The sequence below is a fragment of the Oryctolagus cuniculus genome, chromosome 12, assembly GCF_051225735.1.
Source record: "Oryctolagus cuniculus isolate XC-2025 breed Fujian yellow rabbit chromosome 12, ASM5122573v1, whole genome shotgun sequence".
Classification (NCBI taxonomy): domain Eukaryota; kingdom Metazoa; phylum Chordata; class Mammalia; order Lagomorpha; family Leporidae; genus Oryctolagus; species Oryctolagus cuniculus.
This window is the reverse complement of record NC_142878.1, coordinates 114544444-114571710: the sequence shown is the minus strand read 5'-3', so window position 1 is coordinate 114571710 and position 27267 is coordinate 114544444. Positions and strand designations below refer to the sequence as shown.

At 38.8% G+C, this 27267-nt stretch overlaps 1 long non-coding RNA gene and 1 pseudogene across 3 annotated transcripts; one reads left to right on the top strand and one right to left on the bottom strand.

The window, feature by feature from the left end:
• Positions 1-581: 581 nt before the first annotated feature.
• On the top strand, positions 582-27267 carry LOC149123247 (uncharacterized). Of its 3 annotated transcripts, XR_016218596.1 has the most exons (6): positions 582-965; positions 7266-7324; positions 9441-9517; positions 10851-11073; positions 17831-17876; positions 26902-27267. It is a non-coding gene; the product is annotated as an uncharacterized LOC149123247 (long non-coding RNA). The 3 variants fall into 3 exon arrangements; XR_016218597.1 differs by lacking the exon at positions 17831-17876; XR_007912613.3 differs by lacking the exons at positions 582-965; positions 7266-7324 and adding an exon at positions 7757-7916.
• LOC138844777 (small ribosomal subunit protein uS5 pseudogene) lies at positions 24301-25005 on the bottom strand (annotated as a pseudogene).

Sequence of the window (27267 nt, the reverse complement as noted above, 5' to 3'; positions counted from 1 at the left end):
TTGCAAGCTTTTTTCCTGGGAACAGATCTAGACAAGTCTATCTTTTCTCATTGTTTCTCTCCAACTTCATCTTGGAAGTATAATCAGGTAAATAAAACAACAAAAAAGGAAATATTAGGTATAAATTTTTGATAAACTTTTAAGCAACAAAATTGTTAATATATTGGATGATACTATTGTATACAGAGAAAATACAACATAATCCCTAGATAAATAAAACTGATAAGAGAATAAGCTTACTAGGTATAAAATAAATACATAAAAATCAACTGGGTTACTATGTACCAGCAAGAAACAAATAGAAAACATTTTAAAGGACAAAACACAGACTAGAAATCAAATGCTTATAAGAGAAATGAAACAAAAAACTAACCTACATAATATTTTTAGTCTTAAAATCAATATAAAAAATTGTCAAACAACCTAATAAAATAAACTGTGAATACAAAGAAAAAGAAAGGCCCACAGTCCAGCCAACATTTTGTAAATTGTAGCTCATGTGAAGCAGGTTACTGCAAGCGCAGGATCATGAGATCTCAGTAGGATTGTGATCACTGGAGGGAGGGAGGGAGGGAGGGAGGGAGAGGGGGGATCCAAGGAGGTGGGACCATCGAGAGGGGAAAGTGCCTCCTACCGCCAGAAGAGTTGCCATCTGAGAGAAGCAGGCAGCTTAAGTCCAAGCTTCTCCCCTCTCCAGGAACAGCCTCAAGGAACCTTAACGGGATTCTGATTGGCTACACCTTTTCTGACGTCGTGCATTCTTGCCGGTTGGGCAAATTGTTCAATCAAGGCGCCCAGGGGCATCATTGGGGAACCACGTGCGATATTATTTTTTTGGCACCGCTGTACTCAACTCCCCGGATCTGCTCCCGAGAGAAGCCTTAGCTGGCTCCGTCGCTCTGCAAATTTCGGTCATCACAGGATCCCTCAAGAGGGCGCCTGGATATCACGGAAGCAAGGAAATGGTGAGTGTGTTGGGCCAGTTTGCTCGAATTGAGCAGGTAGCTGGGCCCCTCAGCATTCTGTCCTGTTCCTGCACACAGAAACTTCTGGTCAGTGCTGGAGGCCCTCTGGATAGGCGCACGTCTCCCTAAATAGTGTGGTAGGATGAGAGGTCCTCAGAGGGAGTATGTCTGCAGATATGCTATTCACTGGGGGGAATCTGCTGTTATCTGTAGGATCCTTAAACCTTCCTCTCATACCAGGGGTGATCTGGTCCCCCTGAGTTGGGAAACAAGATTTCTAGTCCATGACCCTGACCTCTCAGCATGGCTCTTCCTCGGGATCTTAATCTGTATTCTCTTGTTAATAACACAGTATCAGACTGAGTAAGTTACAAAGAAATGGTTTTATTTGGCTCAAGGATTTGGTCCCAGGTTTTAGGGGTAACATCTGGTGCTGGCCTTCTTATTGGCAAAGGCCTAGCACAAGAACCATGTGGACCAATAAAGCTGAGTATAGGAGAGGCTAATGTAAAGTGACTGCTGAAACAGACCCCTGGAGGTAAACCTGCAACCCATTAATCACATGAAAGAATTGATCCTAATCACCTCCTCTAAGGTTCCACATGATCTCATCTCTTACTATGATAATTTGGATTAAATTTCCCCATAGGTTTCAAAGGGGACAAACCAGTATCTGTGGAAATAAATCTTAAATATCTGCATTCAGCCCCACATTGTCAAATGGCACCTTCCCCTCTGAAGTTCCCAACACTATTAAATATTTTCTGCCATGATACCTTTCATTCAGCTTCAGTATTTCAGCATTTTTCCAAAGAACAAGCAGCATTTTTCCACAGGAATAAAAAATGGTTTGTTTTCTATTTGTGAAGATTTCACATAAGAAGAAAGTGGAGAAAACCTATTTATCATTCTCATGTAAAAACTCTGCTTTGGTGGATGTTTAGAGCAGTGTTGCATCCATTCTTCAGCTAAAATAGAATATTACAAAAACAAGTGACAGTCACACGTGAATTTAATTGAAAAGGAGAGGCAAGGCATCTGATTGGGACCATCACTCCTTACCAGAGTGCAGTCCCAACAGCGAGTTACACAGTTTTTTACAGTATTCTTCCACTAAGGCTCACAATTTCAAACCCCTGATATGCAGTGAACAATAAAAAAAAAAAAGAAACCCAGAATATGGTTGTAAGATAACAGTTAGCAATAACAAACCCAGGAACAATAACAACTCTAAAATATGGTTGCAAGATAACAGTGCAGGACACATTTCTCTCAACTTATTTCCTTGGAATTTTGGCCCACATAGTTTTACAAGATACACCCTTAGCCATTAGCAAGCAAAGCTAATATGTACAGAAGCAAGAGATCTGCAATCATATCTTAGCCACACTCACTCCATTTTGATTTTGACTCTACAGCAGGTGTTAAGATGTCACTTCAGATGTCCATATCCCATATCAGAGTATCAGCCTTCCTTCCAATCCACTTTGCTGCTATTACACACTCTTGTAAGCAGTGCATGATGGCCTAAGTACTTGGTTCTCTATCACCCATATGGGAGACCCAAATTCAGTTTCTGGCTTCTGGCTTCAGCCTGGTCCATCCCTTCAGCCTGGTCATCGTTGTTGCATGCATTTGAGAAGTGAATCGATGAAGGAGGGAAAAAACATCTTTCTTTTTTTCTGTCTATTTCTCTGCATTTCAAATGAGTAAAATAATTTTAAAAAATATTTGCACATGTCCTTTTAGGTACCATAAATGCAGATATCTCATGAATGTCATTGGCTTGTTCCCTTGGAAAGTTTACAAGGTGGTGTCTCATCAATGCTCCCTTCACTCTTTTCCTTGTCCTAAGTTTCAAAACTGTGTGAGTGGTGATCTAAGATGCTCCCAGTGGCTCAGTCCCTAGGACTGTGCAGTTTAACCCTAGCTCATTCTTTCTGGAAGAAAGCAAGGTAGTAGCTTATGCCCTAAGCCTGAGAATTAGCTGTAGTATATCCTTGATCTGAAGAGCTAACCCATAGGGACATTAAGATTCTCCTCTCACAAGAACATTCTCATTCCTGGGAGACATGTTAGTATCTGCTCATTCAGTCATATATCTTCCATCCACTGGTTCACTCCCCAAATGGCCAGCAACTGCCATAGCTGGGCTAATCTGAAGTCATGAGCCTGGAGTTCATTGAGGTCTCATGGTGGGACAGGGGCCTAAGGACTTGACATCCTCTGCTGTTTACTCAGGTTCATCACTAGGGAGCTGGATTGGAAGTGGAGTAGCCAGGACCTTCTCTCTCTCTCTCTCTCTCTCTCTGACTCTGCAACTCTGCCTTTCAAATAAATAAATAAATCTTTAAAAAATCATGAAGAGCTACTACAAATAGCTATACATCAATAAATTGGAAAATCCTAGAAGAAATGGAATGTTTTATGGACACATACAATCTACCAAAATTGACTCCCAAAGACATAGAAAACCTAAATAGGCCAATAACCAAGATGGAGATTGAATCAGTAATAAAGACCTTTTAACAAGGAAAAGCCCAGAACCAAATGGCTTCACTGCTGATTTAAAAAAATTATTTAAGGTATACAAATTTCATGTATTTCATATATATTGACTTAGGAACATATTGGTACTTTTCATCCCACCCTCCCTCCTCCTCTCTCTCCTTTCCCAGTCTTAATTTTTATAAAGATCTATTTTCATTTTACTTTATACTCATAAGATTAACCTGCACTAAGTAAAGAGTTCAACAAATAGTGAATGGTACTGATCTTAAAAGTTCTTTCTCAGTCATGACATTGTCTGTGTATATAAAGGCTATAGATTTTTCTCTTTACTTAATGTATACTAAACTGATCTTCTGTATATTAAGAGAATCGAAAATGAATCTTGATGTGAATGGAAGGGGAGAGGGAGTGGGAAAGGGGAGGGTTGCGGGTGGGAGGGGCATTATGGAGGGGAAGCCATTGTAATCCATAAGTCGTACTTTGGAAATTTATATTCATTAAACAAAAGTTAAAAAAAATTAAAAAAAAAAGGCTATAGATTTTTCTGTTGATTTTATATCCTGCCACTTTACCAAACTCTTTTATGAGTTCCAGTAGTCTCTCAGTGGAGTCTTTTGCATCTCCTATATATAGGATCATGTAATCTGCAAATAAGAATAGTTTTACTTCCTCTTTTCTGATCTGTATCTCTGTGATTTCTTTGGCTTGCCTAAGGTTTTAGCTAGAGCTAAACCTTTAGGACTAGATTAAATAACAATGGTGAGAGTGGGCATTCTTGTCTGGTTCCAGATCTTAGCAGGAATTCTGCCAGCTTTTACCTTTTCAATAGGATACTGGCCATGGGTTTGTCATATATTGCCTTGATTGTGTTGAGGAATGTCCCTTCTACAACCATTTTGCTTAGGGTTTTCATCATGAAAGAATATTGTATTTTATCAAATGCTCTTTCTGTATCTATTGAGATAATCATATGATTTTTCTTCTTCAGTTTTCTAATGTGGTGTATCACATTAATTGATTTGTGAATGTTGAATCATCACTGAATACTGGGATAAATCCCACTTGGTCATGATGAATGATTTTTCTGATGTTTTGTTGGATTCAATCAGCTATTTTGTTGAGGATTTTTGTGTCTATGTTCATTAGGGATATTGATCTATAGTTCTCTTTCTGTTGCATCTTTTCCAGGTTTAGGCATTAAGATGATGTATGCTTCATAGAAGGAGTTTGGGATGATTCACTCCTATTTGTTGGAATTAGTTCTTTTTAAAATATCTGCTAGAATTCAGCCGTGAAGCTGTCTGGTCCTAGGCTTTTCTTTGTTGGGAGCGTCTTTATTACTTATTCAATTTCCATCTTGGTTATTGGTCTATTTAGGTTTTCTATATTTTCATGACTCAACTTTGGTAAATTGTATGTTTCTAGGAATCTATCCATTTCTTCTAAGTTACCTGGTTTGTTGGCATACTGATCTTTTAATAGTTTCTGATGATTCTTTTTATTTCTATGATATCTGCTGTTATATTTCCTTTTCCATCTCTGATTTTATTGATTTGGGTCTCTTTCTTCCTCTTCTTCTTCTTCTTCTTCTTCTTCTTCTTCTTCTTCTTCTTCTTCTTTGGTTAGTTGTGCCAATGGTGTATCTTTTTTTTATCTTTTTAAAAAACCATCTTTTTATTTCACTTTTTTGTATTTTTTGTTTCAATTTTGTTTCTTTTCTAATTTTAATTATTTCTTTCCTCCTACTTGTTTTGGGTTTGGTTTGTTGTTGATATTCTAGGTCCTTGAGATGCATGGATAGCTCATTTATTTGGTACCTTTGCAGTTCCTAGTGGCTCCGATTGCTATGAACTTCCCTCTTAACACTGCTTTTGCTGTATCCCATAGGTTTTGATATGATGTATTATCACCTTCATTTGTTTGCAGAATTTTTTTGATTTCTTCAATGACCCACTGTTCATTCAAGAGCTTGTGGTTCAGTCTCCATGTGTTTATATATGTTCTAGAGATTCTTGAGTTGTTGATTTCTAGTTTTATTCCATTGTGGTCAGAGAAGATGCATGGAATAATTTTTTTTTTTAATTTGCTGAGACTTGCTTTGTGGCCTAGCATATTATCTATCCTAAAGAAAGTTCCATGCACTGATGAGAAGAATATGTATTCTATAGTGTCAATTAACTTTATTGTTCCCTGCTAATTTTCTGTCTGGATTATATGTCCATTGCTGAAAGTGGGGTATTGAAATCTCCCATTACTATTGTATTGAAGTCTGTCTACCTTTAGGTTTATTAACATTTTTTAAGTAGCCAGGTGCCCTGTAATGGGTGTATATACATTTATTGTGGTCACATCTTCTTCTTGGTTTGATCCCTTAATTATTACATAGTGCCTTTCTTAATCTCTTTTAACAGTTTTTATGTTAAAGTCTATTGTCTCTGATTTTAGGATGGCAACACAAGCTGTTTTTTGGTTTCTATTACCATCGATTATCTTTTTCCATCATTTCAGTTTCAATCTGCTTGTATCTTTGTTGATGAGATGTTTTTCTTAAATAGAAAATAGATGGCTCTTGTTTTACAGTCATTCAGCCAGTTTGTATATTTTAACTGAAGAATTGAGGCTATTTACATTCAAAGTGACTATTGGTAAATGATAACTTGGTTCTGCCATTTTCCAAAAATATTCCTGTTGTTGACTTTGGATTTCTTTTGTACTTTTCCTGGTGGGTTTTCTGCCTTCTCATTCTTTCATAATGCTGGCTATCTTTCTGTGTTTCTGTGTGTAGCATATCCTTAAGCATCTTTGGTAGGCTGGACAAGTGTTGCCAAATTCTTGCAGTTTCTGTTTGTTATGGAAGATCTTCATTTCACCTTCATTCATAAATGCGAACTTTTCAGGGTATAATATTCTGGGTTGACAGTTTTTTCTTTTAAGATTTGGACTCTATCTCACCATTCCCTTTTAACCTGTAGGGTTTCTGATGAGAAGTCAGCTGTGAGTCTAATTGGCGAGCCGCTGAGAGTAATCTGTTTCTTTTGTGCACATTTTAGAATCTTTTCTTTATGTTTCACTGTAGAAAGTTTGACTACAATGTGTGGTAGTGAAGATCTTTTCTGGTCCTGTCTGTTAGGAGTTCTATGTGCTTCCTCTATTTGAACATCCCTTTCTTTCTCCAAATTGGGGAAGTTTTCTGTAATTATTTCACTAAATAGGTTTTCTATTCCCTTCTCTCTTTCCACTCATTCAGGAACTCCTAAGATGCACATGTTGGGTCATTTGAGAGTATCTCATAAATCTCCAACACTGTTTTTATGTTTTCTAATTTCTTTTTGTTTTATTTATTTATTTATTTATTTCCTGATTGTAAGATTTCTGAAAGTTTGTCTTCTAGTTCAGATATTCTTTCTTCTGCCTCATCAAGTCTGCTGTTAAGGCTTTCCACCACTTTTTTATTTGATCCATTGAAATTTTCATTTCTAAAATTTCATTTTGATTTCTCTTTAAGTTCTCAATTTCTTAGGAAAAAATTTTCATTCATGTCATGTATCATTTTCTTTTGTGGATTTGCTTCTGATTTTTTTTGAGTGACTCATCCTATGATTAATTTTCTAAATTCCATTTCTGACATTTCCTTGATCTCTACTTTAGCATTCTAATGTTGAAATGTCGTGTTCCTCTGGGAGGGTCATGGTGACTTCCTTATTCTAGTTTCTTGCATTTTGGTTCTTATTTTTCAGCATTTGTGGAGTTGATTTTTAATTTTTCCTTTTGTTGGTTTTTGTCTTTGAGGTATGCTTCTGTGGCTTTTTGGAATGTCTGCCCTTCCAGTGACTAACAGGAAGTATATGGTGAGTGTGGCCAAGGGGCTCTGGCCAATGTTTTAGGGTGGGGCAAGTTTCCAGGGTAACACCTAAGTTCCAGGAGCAAGGGGGAAATCAATACCCAGCTATGCTCTACGCCTTTACTTGTAGCCACCGAGTCCCCATGGTCTCAGCACTCAAGTCTCCCACAGTTGTTGAGTCCAGAGGACACTGCTGGCACAGGCACCCCTCTGTCCTTCATTGCTGTCCAGCTGCCTCCCAGCCAAGCTCTGAGTCAGTGGGGGCTGTGGGCCACACCCACTGTTTGAAGTTCTGGATCACACACACCCTAGAGTCACTGGCTGAATGCCTGCCTGCCACTGCTGCCAGCACTAACTTCAAGTGTCCTGTCTCAGTGAGCTGTTATGTGTACACCTGCAGGCTTCTGTAGTTTTACCCTGTTTTAAAATGGCACCTGCCCTCTCTCAGCTGGATCACAGTTTCTGTTTTGGAGTGATTCGTTGGAATTGGACAACCCTCTACACTTCCACTAGGACCACTGACAACTGCCAGCAACTACCAGGACCCTGGACTCCAGTCTGGACACACACCATATTCTCTCTCTGCTCTAACCTCATGGGTTGGTACAGTCTATCCTCCCTCCATCTCAAGAATGCTGCCAGCTCTGGCTTTCCATAGCTTTGGCTCTCCGCCCTCTCTGGCTGCATGTCAGCACTCACTATGCAGGTTCAGGCCATTTCCCCTCCTCCCATGGGGCTTCCTGGGTGTTTTTCTCTCCAATTCTCCACCAAGAGTGTACCTTCTACACTATTCTCTTCACTGTTTCTCCCTAGCCTTTGAAGCATGCCACTCCCTAATCCTCCATTTTTTTCTTCTTCTGGTCCTCCTACTGATTTTGGGTTTGGTTTGTTCTTGTTTCTCTAGATCCTTGAGATGTATTGTTAGATCATTTAATTTTTGCCTTTCTAACTTGTTGATGTAAGCACTGATTGCCATAAACTTCCCTCAACACTACTTTTTCAGTATCCCATAATTTTTGATATGTTATATTGTCATCTTCATTTGTTTTCCAGAATTTTTTGAATTCTTTTCTGATTTTTCCATGACCTACTGTTCATTTAGGAACATGTTGTTCAGCCTCCATGTGTTTGCATGTTTTCTCACATTTCTTTAGTTAGTTAATTTCCAGCTTCATTCCATTGTAGTCAGAAAAGATGCATGATATTATTTCAGGTATTTTTTGATTTATGGAGACCTGCTTTATGGCCTAGCATATGATATATCCTAGAGAAAGTTCCATTCACTGATGAAAAGAATGTGTATTCTTCAGTTTGGGGATGGCATGTTCTGTAGATAACAGGTCCATTTGGTCCATGGTGTAAATTTGTTCTGTTGTTTCTTTTTTTTGCCTAGTTGATTTGTCCATTGATGAAAGTGGTGTGTTGAAGTGTCTCATTATTGTATTAGAGTCTGTGTCTCCCTTTAGATCCATTAACATTGCTTTTAGAAACCCAGATGCACTAGTATTGGGACATGTACATTTATTGTAATCACATCTTCCTATTGAATTGATCTTTAATAATAACATAATGCTATTCTTTGCCTTTTTACAGTTTTTGTGCTACTCCTGATAATTTTTGCTTTCCATTAGCATGGAATACCTTTTTCCATCCTTTCACTTTGAGTCTGTTTGTATCGTTGTTAGTCATGTGTGTTTCTTACAGGCAGCAAATAGAGGAATTTTATTTTTTTAATCCATTCAGCCAGTTTGTACCTTTTAATTGGAGAATGTAGGGCATTTCTATATGATTATTATTGATAAGTAAGGAGTTTGCCCTGCCAAAAATTTTCCCATAACTATTCCTATTGTTTGGTTTGGCGTTCCTTTGTACTTTTACTAGATTTTCTGCCTTCACATGCTTTCATAATGATGACTACCTTTCTGTTTCTCTGTTGGGCACATCCTTTTAAAGCATCATTTATAAATCTGGATGAGTGGTGACAAATTCTTTCAATTTCTGTTTGTTATGAAAGGTCTTTATTTCACCTTCACTCATAAATGAGAGCTTTGCATGGTATAGTATTCTGAGTTGACAGTTTTTTTCTTATAAGACTTAGACTACAACTCTCCATTCTTTCCTAGCCTATAAGGTTTCTGATTCGAAATCAACTGTCCATCTAATTGGAGATCCTCTGAAGGCAATATGGCATTTCTCTCAGGTACATTTTAAAATCCTTTTTTTATATTTTCCTGTTGAAAGTTTGACCACCATGTGTCATGCTGAAGATCTTTTCTGGTCATGTCCATTAGGAGTTCTATGTGCTTCCTGTACTTGATTGTCCCCTTTTCTCCAAATTAAGGACGTTTTTATTTATTACCTCACTGAATAGACCTTTTAATTGATTCTGTCTTTCCACACCTTTAGGAAATCCTAAAACCCATACATTTGTTTATTAAATAGTATCACAGAGGCTGGCACCATGGGTCAATAGGCTAATCCTCCGCCTTGTGGCACCGGCACACCAGGTTCTGGTCCTGGTCAGGGCACCAGATTCTGTCCCAGTTGCCCCTCTTCCAGGCCAGCTCACTGCTGTGGCCCAGGAGTGCAGTGGAAGATGGCCCAAGTGCTTGGGCCCTGCACCCGCATGGGAGACCAGGAGGGGCACCTGGCTCCCAACTTCAGATCAGTGCAGCGCACCAGCTGCAGCAGCCATTGGAGGGTGGACCAACGGTAAAGGAAGACCTTTCTCTCTGTCTCTCTCTCTCTCACTGTCCACTCTGCCTGTCAAAAAGAAAAAAAGAAGAAAAAAAAGGAAATAGTATCACAGAGTAGTTTTTTTCAGATAGAGTTTTTGCCCATTGAGGATGCCTGGGAAGGTTAGCTTTTGCTGGCTGAGAAAGGGTTTATGAATTTGAGAGTTTATTTGAGAATGTAGTTATAAGAAACAAATTATTTGGCTTTCTACTTATTGTCTAGCACAGAGATTTTAAGGCCTTTATAATTTCCTGAGTAATAGGTATAGCTCTGATCCTTCATAACACACCCCTTTCTGGCAATAACTGTGAGCTCACTATACAACTTCAGAATGGAGAGAGTTGACCATAAACAGCAAACATGCTTGGGTCTGGCATCTTCAAGTTCTCTTCTAGCTCTAGATGGGATCAGAATTGAACTGTCTGATAATTAGTAGGTGTTGGAGAACTGGGTTGGTGTTCAGGAAGCATGACAACTTTGGTGTTAGAAGTGACATCCAAAAAGATTCTGGGGCAGGCACTATGTTGCAGTAATTTAAGCTATTACCTGCAGCACTCACATCCCTTATGGGTCTCAGTTCAATTCCCAGCCGCCCCATTTCTGATCCAGCTCCCTGATAATGTGACTTGGAAAGCAGCAGAGGGTGCACCCATGTGGGAGACCTCTAAGTTTAGTCTGAAGTGAATATAGCTATTTTGGGTTACTTTGGACTATTGTTCTAATGGTCTATCTTTCTGCATATTTTATATTTAATTTGTGTCTTTATATTTATGTTACTTTTATAATACTTATTTGAGATCTTGCTGCTGCTGAGTGTGGGCACCAGAAGATCATGGAAAAACTCCACCTTGAGACTCCGACCAACACTGCTTGGCACCCAGTGCTTACCTCATCGATGAACATGTACTCCCATTTTGCCACTACTCAAGCTCTATGGAGAAGTTCCACAGCCACCATAGCCTTCAGAATGAAATTAGAAATGCTAAGGGGCCACTGTCATCACCAAGCCAAAGAATAAAGGTAAGGAGGTAAATAAAGCCACAGAGATTAGAACAAGAATTCATTTTATCTAAGTGGAAGTCAACATTTTACATTTCAGCATTTTTAAGATTGTCCAGTTTGGATTTTGGCTTCTACCCTTAAAGAAGTTTCAAATTTCATTAACATTATTATAATTTATTAAAGCAGAATGATTTATTTCTAAGGTATTTGTTTCTTTGAAAACTGATAATGCTAAGTGACCTTAAGTAAAATGTTAAACTCACCTTATTCTTGTGATGTAATGGAGCTTACGGGTAGAAGATTACATCTATTTTTAAAAAATGCATTACTGCCTTTTCTGCTTTGACTACTCTCAGAAAGTAAATAGATGTTTTGAGTAAGTCATTTTCTTGGCCCCAAGGGCTATTTTTTTTAACTTTTATTTAATGAATATAAATTTCCAAAGTACAGCTTATGGATTACAATGGCTTCCCCCCATAACGTCCCTCCCACCCGCAACCCTCCCCTTTCCCACTCCCTCTCCCCTTCCATTCACATCAATTACATTCCTATCTCTTTGTCTCTATGCCTTCCAAATTAAAAAAAAGTAATTCTATTTCTAAGCCATTTAATAAAGAATCACATCTAACCACAAACTATAAAGCAATTGAAGTTCTAAATAGAATTCTTTTTTAACTTTTTATTTACATAAGGTCAACAAATTCCATGCATTTCATATGTACTGATTTAGGAACATAGTAATACTTCCCACCAACCCTCTCTCTCGCTCTTGCTCCCTTCTTCCCTCTTCCTTCTTTTCTTAATTTTTCTTTTAATTTTTACAATGACATACTTTTAAAACTCCACTAAATAAAGAATTCAATAGGTATCAAGTAAGAAAACCACTGTTCTTCAAGAGTATAGACAAGGGCAGTAAACCATATTCACATTTTTTTTTAACTTTTATTTAATGAATATAAATTTCCAAAGTACAGAATATGGATTACAATGGCTTCCCCCCCATAACGTCCCTCCAACCTGCAACCCTCCCCTTATCCACTCCCTCTCCCCTTCCATTCACATCAAGATTCATTTTCGATTCTCTTTATATACAGAAGATCAGTTTAGCACACATTAAGTAAATATTTCAACAGTTTGCTCCCACACAGAAACATAAAGTGAAAAGTACTGTTTGAGTACTAGTTATAGCATTAAATCTCAATGTACAGCACACTAAGGACAAAGATCCTACATGAGGAGAAAGTGCACAGTGACTCCTGTTGTTCACTTAACAAATTGACACTCTTGTTTATGGCCTCAGTAATCACCCTAGGCTCTTGTCATGAGCTGCCAAGGCTATGGAAGCCCCCTGAGTTCACTGACGCTGATCATATTTAGACAAGGCCATGGTCAAAGTGGAAGTTCTCTCCTCCCTTCAGAGAAAGGTACCTCCTTCTTTGATGACCCGTTCTTTCCACTGGGATCTCACTCGTGGAGATCTTTCATTTAGGTTTTTTTTTCTTTTTTTTCCCCAGAGTGTCTTGGCTTTCCATGCCTGAAATACTCTCATGGGCATTTCAGCCAGATCCGCATGCCTTAAGGGCTGATTCTGAGGCCAGAGTGCTGTTTAGGACATCTGCCATTCTATGGGTCTGCTGTGTATCTCACTTCCCATGTTGGATCATTCTCTCCCTTTTTAATTCTATCAGCTGGTATTTGCAGACACTATTCTTGTTTATATGATCCCTTTGGTTCTTAGTCCTATCATTATGATCAATTGTGAACAGAAGTTGATCAGTGGGACTAGTGAGATGGCATTGAATTGGAATCCCCTCTTATGTTTCTAACTCTACCATTTGAGGTAAGTCAGCTTGAGCATGTCCTGAATTGCACATCTCTTCCCTCTCTTATTCCCACTCTTATATTTAACAGTGATCACTTTTCAGTTAAGTTTCAGCACTTACGAATAATTGTGCATTGATTATAGTATTCAACCAAAAGTATTAAGTAGAACAAACAAAAAAAATACTAAGAGGGATAGCATATTAAGTTGCTCATCAACAGTCAGGGTGAGGGCTGATCAAGTCACCATTTCTCATAGTGTTCATTTCACTTTAACAGGTTTCCTTTTTGGTGCTCAGTTAGTTGTCACCTATCAAGGAGAACAAGTGGTATTTGTCCCTTGGGGATTGGCTTATTTCACTCAACATGATGTTTTCCAAATTCCTAACAGGGATCACTTTTCAGTTAAAATTGAAACACCTAAGAATAATTGTGTGTTAATTACAGCGTTCAACAAATGGTACTAGAATGTTAAATATTAATAGAAAACCTTTGAGAATTTATTTAAAGGTTATCTTCATTGGTAATCTAAACCTAAAATGTTACGCTCCTGTACATAAAAAACATTCTGCTAAATTTATGGTATAGATCCTTCCAAGTTTTTTTTAAGATTATTTATTTGAAAGGCAGCAGAGAGATAGGGGCAGAGGCAGAGGCAGAGGCAGAGGCAGAGGCAGAGGCAGAAATAGTGATAGTGATAGAAAGAGAGAGAGAGAGAGAGAGAAATCTTCCATCTGCTGGCTCACTCCCCAAATGGCTGCAATGGCTGGAGGGGGTGGATCTGAAACTAGGAAACAGGAGCTTCTTTCAGGTCTCCCATATGGGTGCAGGGGCCCAAGCGATGGCAGAGAGCTGGATTGGAAGTGGAACACCCAGGACTCAAACCAGTGCCCATATGGGATGCTGGCACTGCAGGCAATGGTTTAACCTGCTATGCCACAGTGCCAGACCCTCCAAGTTTTTTTTTTTTTTTTATCAAGAGTATATGGCCTCAGATGGAATAAGGACATGAGCCTCAGCCATTTTCCCTCATTGCACAAAAGCTAAAACTTTGGAATGTATTCCTTGCCCTTGAAGCTCAATTGGGTCTCACACATTGCCTTCATACCTGACCCCTTACAGCCACCTGAAAGACCAGTTGCTCTGAACACCTGAAAGACCATTTGCAGGAAATCCCCTCTGCCGGCTGTTCCCACCTACCCCACCCCCAACCCCAGTCCTCCTAAAATATAAAAAGGTCTGGCCCCTGGGGGTCAGGGCCTTCTGCCACAAGCTCCATCAATGTGCATTCAGGCAGTTGGTCACTCACCTCTATGGATTTATTTTCTCTGAATGAAATCAGTCTGGCTTTAAATTTGTACACTGCCTCCTCTCTATTCTGTGCCTTGTTTCCTAACATTTTGGTGCCCCATGTGAGGAGGCACCAATATGCAACTCTTTTCCTAACAGCCTCTGCATATGTGATAAAGTTCCTGTTTAGGGATGGTGCCTCTCAGATTGTAGTTTTTTTTACTTAACTCCTCAAATAAATATAGTTTGTCTCAAGTTTCTAAATTTACAACTATGGTCTCAATTCATGTATTTGCTAATGATATATATTTTTCTTGCTTAGGTGGTAACCTCCCAGTCTAGTTCTGTTGTATACTAGAAAATCTCAAATCATAATTCAAGTATTTGAGGTAAAGTTAACAACATTATTTGCAGGAATTACTTTATTAGCTTGTATTCAATGTGGAAATAGTATAGTTCTATTGATTTTATTGCACTTCAAGTAAGGAATGGAAGTGGTACTCAAAAATTTGTTTTTAACCTTTTGGTTATACTCTTTGATCCCTATAATATGATACTTTATGCAGTGCTCAGAAATAGAAAAATATTTGAAAAATCTTAAAATAAAATGCTTATTTGAGGGCAAGCATTGTGGTGCAAAGGCTTAGGCCATATGGGTACTGATTTGAGACTTGGCTGCTTCACTTATAATCCACATCCCTAATAATATGCCTGGGAAACCAGCATAGGATAACCCAAGTGCTTGGGCCCCTGCCACCAACATGGGTGACTCATGGCTTTAGCCTGGTCCAGCCCCAGCCATTGCAGCCACTTGGGGAGTGAACCAATAGATGGAAGATCTCTCTGTCTCTCCTTCTATCTAGATAAGTCTGTTTTTCAAATAAATAAAATATTTTAAAAATTAAAATACTAATTTTAATGTTTATCTTAAATTCACAAAAATTGATTGCATTTAGTACATAGAAATGATGGTTGAAAATATTTGCATAATGTAAAATGGATAAACCAAGGTAATTGCCACATGCATTCTATCATACACCTATTCTTTACATTGGAGCTATTTAAAATGTAATCTCTTATTTACTTTCTATAGTCAAATGCATTGTCATTAACTACTGTCACCATGATGTATGCCAGACCTCTTCTGAATTTTTTCCAATGCAAATGAAATGTGTTTTCCTTTGACCGATATGTCCTCAAACCCCTCATATGTCTTTATATTTGTTTATTTAAAATATATTCATTTATTTAAAAGGCAGAGTGACATAAAGAGAGGGAGAGACAGAGAGAGAGAGATTTCACCTGCTGGTTTACTTCCTAAATGGCCACAATGGCTGAGACCGAACAATGCTGAAGCTAGGAGCCTGAAACACCATCTGGGCTTCTAGCATAGGTGCAGGGGCCCAACCACTCTAGTGATAATACAGCATTTCCCCTGGCACATTGACAGGCAGTTGGATTGGAAGTGGAACAACTGGGACTTGAACCAGCATACATATGGCATGCTGGTATCACAGGCAATGGTGTAGCCTATTGTAGTGTAGCACCAGCCTTTGTCTGTATATTTAAAATGGTTTTCTGATACACAGCACAGATTTTGGTTTAAATTTTCCTGTGTGAAATTCTTTTAATTGATGTATTTAGCTGAAGCACATTTGAAGTGGTTATTGATATTGTTGGATTAATATGTACTATGTTTGTAATTAATTGCTATTTGTTTTAGTTATTTTTTAAAAGATTCATTTTTTATGGACCCTACATTTATTGTTGTTTATAATAATGAGTAAAATACACAGCATCTCAAATAGAGAGAAGTTGGAAAATAAAGCAAAGAAGAGATGGGATGGAGGTGAGGGAGGGAGTACTTGGAATACCTGTTTAAATAGGGCACTCAGGGAACATGTGCTTGATTGGAACCTAAAGAAAGGAGGGAGGAAGCGAGCCACGCAGACCCCTGTGGAAGGAAGGAAGCCCAGAGAGGAAGAAGATTCCAATACAATCCCATCAAGGTGGCATGTACCAATGCCATCTCACTAGTCCAAGTGATCAACTTCAGTTCACAATTGATCACACTGATAGGTCTAAGAGTCAAAAGGATCACACAAACAAGACTAGTGTCTGCTAATACTAACTGATAGAATCAAAAAGGGAGAGAATGATCCAACATGGGAAGTGGGATACACAGCAGACTCATAGAATAGCAGATGTCCTAAATAGCACTCTGGCCTCAGAATCAGCCCTTAAGGCATGCGGATCTGGCTGAAGAGCCCATGAGAGTATTTTAGGCATGGAAAGCCAAGACACTCTGGGGAAAAAAAAAGAAGAAGACCTAAATGAAAGATCTGCGTGAGTGAGATCCCAGTGGAAAGATTTATTTATTTATTTGAAGGTCAGAGTTACACAGAGAGAAGGCGAAGCAGAGAGAGAGAGAGAGAGAGGTCTTCCATCCGCTGATTCACTCCCTAATTGGTCGCAATGGCTGGAGCTGCGCTGATCCAAAGCTAGGAGCCAAGAGCTTCTTCTGGGTTTCCCATGTGGATACAGGGGCCCAAGGATTTGGACCATCTTCTACTGCTTTCCCAGGCCACAGCAGAGAGCTGGATCAGAAGTGGAGCAGCAGGACTCAAACCAGCATCCTGGTGGGATACTGGCACTGCAGGCTATGGCTTTACCCACTATACCACAGTGCCAGCTTCTGTGTTAGTTATTTAAAGGAATTTCTAATACATTATATTGTCAGGGTTAAAGCAAATGTATGATAATTGCTATAACACAGTTCTCATCAATTTTATCATTAATGTGATATTAATATCAAGGGAATAAATTTAATGTAGTCAATAGATACAATTCCAAGACATGATATTTCTCTTATTCCTCTTTCCTTCTTTTTAATTTTTGAGATAATGTATTTTTAAATTTATATTCTAGCTGAAGGCTTAATTCTCCACTAAGTAAGGAATTAAATAAGTAAAAATTAAAAGGCGATATTCAGCAGGAATATAGGCAAAATCAAAAGAAAATACATACATTTTGCTCATATACAGTAAATTAGAAAATGATCACATATCTCTAAAACTGTAGTAATATGTCATTCTAACTCATTGTTTTGACAAATATGTAAAACAAATATGGCAAAAGTGTATTTACAGTAATATTGATACATATATATTTCTTTTTTGTTTATTTTTGTTTATTGTTTTTTTCTTCCTTAATTTTAGTTCCTACATATAAGAGAGAATATGTAGGATTTGTCTTTCTGTGTCTGGCTTATTTCACCAAACATGATGCCTTCCAGTTGCATCCATTTTGATGCAAATACTATGATTTCATTATTTTTTATATCTGATTAATATTCTACTGCTTACATACATATATATATATATATCACATTTTCTTTACCCATTCATCTGTTGATGGATACTTGTTTGATTTCATATTTTGAGTATTGTGAACAGTGCTGCTATAAAAATGGTGGTGCCGGTATATCTTTGATAGAATATGTTCATTTCATTTGGGTATATACACAGAAGTGGGATTCTTGGGTCATATGGCAAGTATATGTGTCTAGTTTTTTTCAGAAATTTCCATACTGTTTAGTGGCTGCACTAACTTGTATTCCCATGAACAGTGTATAAGATTTCCCCTTTCTCCTTATCTTTGCCAGAACCTATTACATTTTGTCTTTTGGATAACAGCCATTCTGACAGGGGGTAAGTGGTATCTCATTATGGTTTCAATTTGCATTTCCCTGATGGGTAGTGACTTGTGCATTTTTTCATATATTTCTTGGCCATTCTTTTTCTTTTGAGAACTGTATGTTGAGGTCCTTTGCTCTTTACTTCCTTGGATTTAAAAAAAAATGATTTATTTTTTTGAAAGAGTCATAGAGTGAGAGACAGAAGAGAGACAGAGACAGAGAGAGATCTTCCATCTGCTAATTCACTCCCCACATGGCTACAGTGGATGGGGCTCAACCAGGCCAAATCCAGGAGCTTCTTCCAAGTCTCGCACATGGGTATTAGGGGCCCAAGCACCTAGGCTATCCTCTGCTGCTTTTCTCATGTCGGAAGCAGGGAGTTGGATCATAAGTGAAGCAGCTGGCATATGAACTAGCACCCATATTTGATGCTGACATTACAGGCAGAGGTTTTACCCAATATGCCAAAATGCCGGCCTCTGAATTTTTTTTTTTTATTGTTGAGTTTTTGAGTGCTGATATAGTCTGGATTTTTATGCTTTGTCAAATAAGTAGCTTTAAATGTCTTCTTCTCCTTCTGTTGGATGTGTCTTCACTCTATTGGTCATTTTCTTTGCCACGCAGAAAGTTCTGAGTTTGATATAGTTCCATTTCTTTAGTTTTGCTTTTGTTGCCTGTTTTGGAGGTCTTGTCCAAGAAATCTTTCTGTACACCAATGTTGGTATATTTCCACTATAGTTTCTTCCAGTTATAGTCTCAGGTCTTAAATTTGGGTCTTAGGACATTTTGAGTTGATTTTTATATATGGTGTGAGGTGTGAATTTAATTTCATTCTTCTACATACATAAATCCAGTTTGCCAGAACAATTTGTGAAGAGACTATACTTATTCTACTGTATGATCTGAGACTATTATCAAAATAAGTTTTCTATATGTATGTGGATTAATTTCTGGGTTGTCTATTTTATTTATTTATTTATTTATTTTGAGAGGCAGAGTGGACAATGAGAGAGAGAGACAGAGAGAAAGGTCTTCCTTTTTCTGTTGGTTCACCCCCCAATGGCTGCTGTGGCCAGCGTACCACACTGATCCAAAGCCAGGAGCCAGGTGCTTCCCCTGGTCTCCCACACAGGTGCAGGGCCCAAGAACTTGGGCTGTCCTCCTCTGCACTCCTAGGCCAAGCAGAGAGCTGGACTGGAAGAGGAGCAACTGGGACAGAATCCGGTGCCCCAACCAGGACTAGAACCCGGGGTGCTGGTACCGCAGGCAGAGGATTAGCCTATTGAGCCATGGCACTGGCCAATATATATGTCACATTTTATGCCAGTAACATGCTATTTTCATTGCTATACTAGTAATTGTACTATGCATTGAAATCAGGTATTGTGATGCTTCCAGCTTGATTTTTCTTACTTAGGATCACTTTGGCTATTCTAGGTCTTTTGTGATTCCATGTGAATTTTAGGATTGTTTTTTCCTAATTCTATAAGAGAATGTTGTTGATATTTTGATAGGGATTGCATTGAATCTGTAGGTTATTTTAGGTAGTATAGACATTTTATTTTATTTTTTTTAAGATTTATTTATTTGAAAGGCAGAGTTACAGAGGCAGGGGGAGAGAGAGAGAGGGAGAAAGGGAGAGAGAGAGAGATAGGTCTACCATCCACTGGCTTAATCCCTAAATGACTACAATGGTTGGAGCTGGACTGATCCAAAGCTAGGAGACTGGAGCTTCTTCCAGGTATCCCATGTGGGTTCAGGGGTCAAAGCCCTTGGACCACCTTCTACTGCTTTCCCAGGCCATAGCTGAGAGCTGTATCAGAAGTAGAGCAGTTGGGACTCAAACTGCTGCCCAAATAGTGTGCCATCCCTGCAGGTGGTAGTTTTACCCACTATGCCACAGTGCCAGCCCCTATGGACAGTTGAATGATAATCATTCTTCCAATCCATGAGCAAGGGATATCTTTCCATTTCATGGGGGTCCTTGTTGATTTCTTTCATCAATGTTTGATAACTTTCATTGTAGTGATCTTTTACTTCCTTGGTTAAATTTATTCATAAATATTTAATTTCTTGGTGGCCATTGTGAATGGGATTCTTTTTCTTGATTTCTCTTTCAGTGAATTCATCATAGCATATGAAAAATCTACAGCATTTTGTATATTTATTTTGTAACCTGCAATTTCACTGAATTGGTTTATCTATTCTAACAGCTTTTTGGTGGAGTGTATGTTTTCCATGTGCAATATCATGTCATCTACAAGAATAATTTGACTTACCTTTTTCCAATTTTGATACTCTTTCTTTCTTCCTACTCCCTAATTGCTCTTGCTAAAACTTCCAGTATTATTTTGAATAAGAGTGGTGAAACTGGACACCTTTGTCGTGTTTCAGATCTGAGAGAAAACACTTTCAGTGTTTTCCCATTCAGCATGATATTGGCTGTTGGTTTGGCATATAAAACCTTTATAATTTTGAGTATGTTTCTTCTCTATCTGATTTATGGAGGGTTTTTATCATGAAAGTGTATTGAATCTTATCAAATGCTCTCTCTGCATCTATTGAGATGACCATGTCATTTTTATTCCTCATTATATTGATGTGATTTATGATACTTATTGATTTGCAAATGTTGAACCACCCTTGCATTTCTAGGATAAATTCCACTTGATCATCATATATGATCTTTTTGATATTGTTTATATTTGACTTGCTTATATTTTTTCCTGTGGCTATTAAAGTATGTTCCTTTTACCTAACAACCCAACCAGCCAGCTCTTCTCAATATAAGAGTCCTTGACTTTAATGAGATCATATTGAATGATTTTTTTATTTAATGTATGCATTTTTACATAGATACAACTTTAGGAATACAGTGGTTCTTTCCCCCGTGCCCCCCACTCCACTCCCTTCCCACCTCCCATTCTCTTTTCCATCTCCTTCTTCATTATAGATTATTTTTAGTATGACTTTATATATAGAAGAGGGCAAATTGTTAAAATCTTTGGCTTGCTTATATTTTGTTGAGAATCTTTGCATCTATGTTCATTCAGGATTTAGGTCTGTAGATTTCTTTTTGTGTTGTATCATTGGTTTTGGTATCAGATTGATGCTAGCCTCATAAAAAGAGTGGCTGAGTTCCATCCTCTTCAGGATTTTGGAATAGTTTAAAAATTATTTGAATGAATTCAGCAGTAAAGCTATCAGGCCTTAGACTTCTCCTTGATGGAAGACTTTGGCTACTGTGTCAATCTCATTGCTTATTATGGGTTTGTTTAGATTGTCTATATTTTCTTGATTTAATCTTGGTAGGTTATATGTATCCAGAAATTTATCCATTTCTTCAAGGTTTTCCAGCTTCCCAGCATAACTCTAATGGGCTTTCTGTGCAGAGCCTCAGCTGCCAAATAAGTCCTGAGACTCCTCACTTTCTGACAGTGTTGACACCTGTGGAGAAAAATGTGAACTTCCTGATCTGCTGAACCAGCTTGAGGTCCTGTCTTGGAAGTGTTATTCCTATGGGAATCTTCCAATATCAACTGTGGCTACTGTCTTGCTGCTATCCAGGGCAGGAACATCTCCCCACTGCCAGATGGATTTAAATTCACTGCCCACTTTCCTAGTCCCATTGCAGCAGGGGCTGTGTCTCTTTCTCAAGAGTCAGGTGCGGCAGGCAGAATCCATGTCACTTAACAGCCAACTATCCTAGGCTACCATTTCCTCAGCAGTCAGTGCTGCCACTGGTGGTGTGATCTATAAAAGTCTTGATAAAGGCCGGCACCGTGGCTCACTAAGCTAATCCTCCGCCTTGTGGTGCCTGCACACCGGGTTCTAGTCCCGGTCGGGGCACCGGATTCTGTCCCGGTTGCCCCTCTTCCAGGCCAGCTCTCTGCTATGGCCCGGGAGTGCAGTGGAGGATGGCCCAAGTGCTTGGGCCCTGCACCCCCATGGGAGACCAGGATAAGTACCTGGCTCCTGCCATCGGATCAGGCACTGGCCGCAGCGCATCAGCTGCGGTGCCATTGGAGGGTGAACCAGCAGCAAAAAGGAAGACCTTTCTCTCTGTCTCTCTCTCACTGTCCACTCTGCCTGTAAAAAAAAAAAAAAAAAAAAAAAAAAAAGTCTTGATATTACTTTTATGTCATCCTTTAAGTACTGGAAGAGATTTGGAAAATGTTTAGTCATCTTGTCTGCTACTTATAAAATCTGACTTATGTTGGCCTTTTCTTCAACTGATTTTCTTTCCCTTGAGTAGGACTAAATTTTTTCTTTCTTTACATGAATAGTGATTCTGAATTTTATCATCAATATTGTAAACCATGTGTTGCAGACATTGTGGATACTCATATTCTTCAGAAAAATTATTTCTATTTTACAAGGCAGTTAGTTGGCTGGATTTAAATTCTAAAGTGTATTCCTTATAATGGTCACTAGGTAACTCTATTTCTTTCAGCTTCTAGTGACTGCTTTTTTATTGCTTTTTTTTTTTTTTTATCTGAAGTGTCCCATATAGTGTACTGTAGTGTTTTATATCCAAATTTAGGGACTTAAATTCTTTGATTTTCTTTATTCCAGGGCCTATTTTCCTTTTCTCCCATTCTTTGGTTGTCTTTGTAGCCTGAAATTTCTACCAAAACACCCTAATTAAAGCTGCAACTTTGACTCCCTTGATCTATGTGTAAATAGGAAAGTGTCCTCTGGTAAAATGCACAAAATGAATGAGTTTCTCTTCTGTCAGTTCCCTCAGTTCAGCATCTGCCTTTTATTGTGATGCACTCCAATTCCCAAATGGTTGTGCTACAAACTGTGAATTTTATAATTTTTTTTTCTTTCATGGGTTCATCTTGTTGAATACTTTGTCATGAACATGATACTTTTGAGTTGTTTCTGTTATAAAATTTTCTCTACACTGTACTATTGATTTAAATAGTTGCCAGTTTGATTTTTTCCTCTGCATGTCAGGTCCTTCTTGAATAGGAATAATTTATGTAAAATGGAAATAGAACTAGTCAGATTTAGTTCAATTTAAAAACATTTTGGGTTGGCGCCGTGGCTCACTAGGCTAATCCTCTGCCTGCAGCACCGGCACTCTGGGTTCTAGTCCTGGTTGGGGTTCCAGTTCTGTCCTGGTTGCTCCTCTTCCAGTCCAGCTCTCTGCTGTGGCCCAGGAAGGCAGTGGAGGATGGCCCAAGTCCTTGGGACCTGCACCTGCATGGGAGACCAGGAGGAGGCACCTGGCTCTTGGCTTCAGATTGGTGCAGTGTGCCAGCTGTGGTGGCTATCTGGGGGGTGAACCAACAGAAGGCAGACCTTTCTCTCTCTCTCTCTCTCTCTAACTCTGTCAAAAAAATTTTTGAATTTCTCAAATATATTACATGGAACAATATGTTCCCTTGAAATTTTAATTTGTGTTTCTCATTTATTTGTCCCTCTGTATTCACCTTTTTTATACTTTAAATAATGTCTTTCTGGACTATGCACATTTTCCAATTATTTTGCCAACTATATTTTCTTTTCTTAAGATTTATTTATAAAGTCTGAGTTACACAGAGAAGAAGAGGCAGAGAAAGAGAGAGAGAGCAAGAGAGAGAGAGAGGTCTTCCATCTGATGGTTCACTCCTCAATTGGCCGCAATGGCAAGAGCTGCACCGATCTGAAGCCAGGAGCCATGGGTCTCCCATGCAGGTGCAGGGCCCCAAGAACTTGGGCCATCTTCTATTGCTTTCCCAGGGCATAGCAGAAGCTGGATCAGAAGGAGGCACCTATATGGGAAGCTGGCACTGAAAGTGGTGGCTTTACCTACTATGCTACAGTTCCGGCCCTGCCAATTATTTTTTCAATATTTTTTATATTTCAAAATGTTTGCCAATTATTTTTTTCATATGATTGGTCATTTTTTGCTATTAGGAAGGTAACTTTTCTGTGGTGTAACTTTTTTCTTTTAACATTGTTTTGCATTTCTTTAATTTTGTCATAAGGAGTATGGATATTTATATATTCAGATTTCTCAGCTTGGGCTTAGATAGCTTCTGAATATTGAGTTTCAGTTAGAATGGACTTTTCAACTGCTGGTGCTGTGGCATAGTTAATTAAGTCACAGCCTATAGTGCCAACATCCCATTCAAGTCCTGACTGCTCCACTTCTAATCTAGCTCCCCACTAATGTGCCTGGGAAAGCAGTGGAGGATGGCCCAAAGTCCTTGGGACCCTACACTCATGTGGGAGACCCAGAAGAAGCTCCTGTCTTGCCTGGTCCAGCCCCAGCCATTGTGGCCGTTTGAGGAGTGAAGCAGTAGATGGAAAATATCTTACTTCCTCTATGTCTCTCCTTCTCTCTCTCCCTCTCTCTCTGCCTTTCAAATAAATAAATAATAAATAAATAAATAAATAAATCTTTTTTAACAGACTTAATTCACTTTGTTTTCTTGTGTAAAATCCTATTTTGTAGCCATATCTGGAGCCTGGGTCCTCTGCACAAATACTCTGGTGTGAGTCTTCATAAGATGGTCCATGCTTTCCTGATAGGGAGACTTGGTGAATACATTCTTTTTCCAGAGGTTGGGGATCAGATTGCTGTAGGTCTTGGGGATAGCATAGAAGGTGCCCTTTGTGGCCCAGGATAGCAGTGCACCCACTGGCTGAAGTGTGGCAGCCACCAATGCCAGCTATCATCAGCAACTTCTTGGGGACACAGTGAAGACAATTCCAGTGCTTCTAGGAGCAAGAATTGAGGCACAATAGCACAGAGACACATCATCTGGTCACCTTGCAAGGCACAGTGTGAGGTTTGCCTATCTTGTTTCCCCAATAGCACCTCCACATGGGCAAAATGGACAGCTTAGCAAGGATGATGGCCCCTCAGATGGTGGTGGCTATTTCCTTGGAGCACTTCACACTCAGGCTGACATGACCATTGTGTTCTTCAATGGCAACAAATGCCTTGAACCTGCTTCACTGCCAATCTATGCCAGCTTCTGCACGGACATGATCTTCAAAATCTCACTGAGGGATGTCCCCAGGGAAACATCAAAGATCTCAGACTCCTTGATGGGCAAGGAGAAGAGATATATCTCCCACAAGGATTTGATCTTCATGTTCTTAAACAGGTGGCCAAGCCTGGTGACAGGCTCTATGAGTTCCATAACCTTGGCTGTGGACCTGGCCCTGGCTTTACCACAGCCCTGGATGCCACTGCCAAAACCTCAGCAGAAACTGCAATGGCCTTCCATTCCAGGGTCCTCAGGGCCTCCAGACCCTCCTGCATCAGCATCATCCCACCATTTGGTATCCTCTCAGAGAAGAAGGAAACAAATCTTAAAATAAAGAATGGACTTGTCCTACTCAACATTATAAGTCAAACCCCACACACATTTTCAAGCTGTTACACACTTGGTGTGAAATTCATCTTTAATTTTGTTCTGTATCTGTTTTCCACACCATTTATTGAAAGGTCCATAGGGCCACCCCATAGACTTGCAGTGACATCTATCTGTGAGGGTGAACTGTTCTAAGTAATGTTTTTTTCTGGCTGTCTTAGAATATTAGGTGGTAGTAAATTAACTTATGGTTAGGAAACCACCGACTTACAGCCTCTGCATTCAAAACGTGTATCAAATCTGTTTTTCTCAGGGTGGTAGAATGTCCTTTACTAGAACATGGGTAGAGTTTGTGACAGGAGAACAAAATAGGCACTGAATGAAACAGTGACACAATTAATCTGTAATTACATTTGCTTGGCCAGAATCACCTGGCCCTGCCTTGGTTTCTCCAGACTAGGGGAGGATAGGTTATTCTCCCACATGAAACACTATTGAGATGAGTGGGAAATGGTCACTGCATATTAGAACTCCTCTTTCCGACATGTATATCTCAACTTCATCCCATACCCAGGAGACAATCTTCAGGGCTCATTTATTCATCACTTTGTACTGATATTCAGGATCTCTGAATGATTCCAGAAATGTAGATCATGTCAAGATGTGGCTTCTTTTTACTGATAGACTCATGTCCCTAGCAAGCAAGTTATCTGTTTTAGCCCTACTCAGAGTGTAGGTGTTAAGCACACTATACCCAGCTGTATTGATTTATTGGGAATTTTCTGTACCTATTGTCATTCTGAAATCCTGAAAATGTCAGGGTTTCTAGAAATATGGGGAAAGTAGTCTTTGTAGAGTGTGGGGAAGAAGAGAGTTTTTTATTTAAAAACTCCACACATGCTGATAACCATTCCTCCTGGAAGACTAAGCATGAGAATCTGTTCCCAAGCTGTGGTCCTGCTTAACAGACATGTTCCTCTCCTGCATCTGCAGGTAAATAATACAATAAAATTTTTCCATCATCCATGCTGAGAGTTCTTCAAACACAGAAAAAGAAGAGAGAATATAAATGGCTAATCAAAACCACTCAGCTTATTACTCCATTTAGTCAGTGAGTAATTTTTTTTTTTTTACTAAATGTTTCCCCACTTTTAAAAATGCCTATTTGGTTATTTTCTTCTACTTGAAAGAAAAAGTGACAGTGGAAGTGAGAAGATTGTCCATCTACTGGTTCATTCTCCAACTGCTTGCAACTGTTAGGGCTGGCCAGGCTGAAGCCAAAAACCTGAAACTCCATCAAGGTCTCTCAAGTGTGTTATTCTTAAGTGTGTGAGGACCCCAAGCACTTGAGTTTTCCTCTGCTGATTTCCAGGATACATTAGCAAGAAGCTGTGTTGGAAGCAAAGTAGCCAAGAGTTAAACTGGCACTGCTATGGGTTTGATTCAGGCATCCCAAACACTGGTGTACCATAGTACACCACCCCATTTAGAGAAAACACTAAAGATTGTAGGACTACATGATTGAAAATGGGGAAATATATTGGTGTCAGCTATTATGTTAATTTATCAAGAGAAAAAAATTTTTAGTCATAAATAAATACATTTAACTGATATGTTAAAATCATAGGCCACTATGACAGGAAGAAACTTCATTGCTTTTGCATGAGCATTACAAACAAACATATATGTTCAATTGATGTGTTTTTTTTTTTTTCATTCCAGTTGTCCAGTGGATGATTTGGTTGTGAAAAACCAGGAGTGTCAAGACATGAATCTGAGGCAAGATGTACTGTTGTTGAACAATCCAATCATCCTTTTCTTTATCTTCATCCTTTTTACATATAATGCTGTATATTTTTCTTAAATATATATCTAAGGTTAAATGTCATTATACCCACATTATTTGACATTTTATTACAAGAAGTGGCCATATATGTCTCTAGAAGCATCTTTTGTTTTAAAATTTATTCTCTGTATTGTGGGATGTCAAACCAACGTAGCCATCTTTCTTACATTTTTGCATATCTTTTTCTTGTACTTCATCAGCTTTTTATATATTTGAGTTAAATTTTTTTCTTTTATACAAAA